Here is a 2,254-nt window from a genome sequence, read left to right on the forward strand (position 1 = left end):
CTGACATTGACAACATTCCCTGGACGGTCGGAGGAAGCACCTTGTGAGATGTGTGATATGTGTGTGTGTGTGTGTGTGTGTGTTGCATACAGGTGTGAGAGCGGGCATGGGTTCCCCGGTCTTCACTGCCAGGGCCGCCATGCATTAATACCCTTTAAATCTGACCGACTTTATTGGTGGAGGTGGAGGTGTAAACACCAGCGCCAGCCTTTTTTATTGACACAAAGAGGCGGACTGAAAATGAATTGCGTTATAATTACTGAACATACCAAGAACAGGAGGAGGTTTTCCAGCAATTCTGCCTACAGCGAGATCTGCATGTACACCAACTGTTTACAGGACAACGCGAAGACACTTCCAGACATTTTCCGTCTCTGAATCTTGGACCAAAGAGCTCGGTCCGTGACTAGCAAGACTCCTCCCCGTCTCCTCTGGGCTTCTCTGGACTTCAGCTGCCACCAGCATACCAGACATTTCTCTATCAGTCATAGCCATTGACAGAAGAAAAAAAAGACTGTTACAAAAGGGCCTATAAGATGCTGCAACTATGCTTACAAGCAATGCTTTGTACAGTTTGTTTACATGCACATGACATTATGCAAGATCCATTCATCGGTTTCCCCTTTTATGTTTTTCGATTATCAGTCAAATGGTTTACCGGATTTGTGGGCATCTCTTTGGGGTTTGTGCTGCACAAAGACAGCTTTCTTTTCTTTCTTTTTTTTTTTTTTTATTGTGGTATTGCATAACCCGGTACACTATGCATCTGACGCCACTTTCAGCGAGAGGAATGAAATTCTGTCTTGTGCTCGCAGAGAGACTCTTACAGAATTGGACACAGCTCCGCATGCCACCGGTATCAAAGAGCAGCTTCCTTTCCTTGTGTAATACAGATTGAGCCTGTTTCACCGTTCAGCCTTCTGACAACTCAGCCATGTTCATTCATGTAGAAACACGGTGCTTCCCGCTGAGGAGGAATATGCAGAAGCCAATTCCTCCTCCAATAAACCTGGCTGTCTCTCTGGAGGACTGAGGCAGCGCCGATTGCAGCGGTGCTAGGCCGTAAATTGAGCTGGAGTGGCAAAAGGAAATTACTGCAAAAAAAAAAAAAAAGATGGATTATTGAATAAAGGTTATAATAACTTAAAACGTTGTCCAGACGTGTGAGGAATCTGGTTTTCTGTTATCATCTGGAACAAAGCCAGTCTTCAACCGTCATTAAAGCTATGAGTCAGAAAATCCCCCCAAAGACTTGTGAAGGCTACACAGCCACACCCCATGTCCCAGTCAAAAGTACGAATACCTCCCTCATCTCTCTGCTGGCTGAAGCTCAAGGGTGTGGGATGCATTCTTCTTCTTCTCCTCGTCCCAGTGATGTCACATCTGAACCCCCTCCTCTGGGTTTTGGGGTGCTGCAAACCACGCCTCGCTCCGTCAGTCCTCCCGCAGGGCCACATTTCTTCAAAGTCAAATTGTATTCCTTGTAAAAAAAAAGAATACAAACCAGATGTCGAGCATTCCTGCCAGATAAACAATTGGCTTTTGCCGGTTGGTAAACGTTGGCAACCTAAGAATCACGAAGTCTGAACTACTTTTAAAAAAAAAAATCTTATACGTACCATTAAACTGAAGCGTGATTGACGTTAGAAAGCTGTACGCCATTGTCTGTTATGAATGTCACTACCACATTGCATTGTGGGATATTTATGCAGGGGTAGTGTCCAGTGTTTGCATACTGTAATATTTTAAAATAAATAGTATGCAATTTCTGTACTATTAAGGTTTCGGACTACCTAAACATTTCACATGGGCCTACTGTTTCAGCATTCTTAATAGTATGTTGGTATGGAATTTCAGACGCAATTTAAGTGTGTCCCAATACATAGTATGTCACATACAATATGCCAAAAATACCAGGGTGTGCCACTGCATCTGGTCACATTTTGCATGAGGCAAGCGATCATGCTTTTCTGGCTATTCTGACCCAATATGGATCAAATAAACAACATGTAACATGTTTCTTAATAGGTTCTAGAGGTGCTGGTGGGCGATCTTATTTCCTTCACACAGAGCCAGACTAAGCCGTTTCAATTCTTCATGCTAGGCTGCAGCTTCATCTTCACCACACAGAAAGTGGTGTCGATCTTATCATCAAGCAAACCAGCGTTAACTCGACGAGAAAACAAACAAACAATGGAACAAGGCAGGAATGTGTTCTGCAAAGACGGAGAAAAGAATGAGGCCATAAGTCAAA

Source organism: Pholis gunnellus (assembly GCF_910591455.1).
Source record: "Pholis gunnellus genome assembly, chromosome: 19".
NCBI lineage: Eukaryota > Metazoa > Chordata > Actinopteri > Perciformes > Pholidae > Pholis > Pholis gunnellus.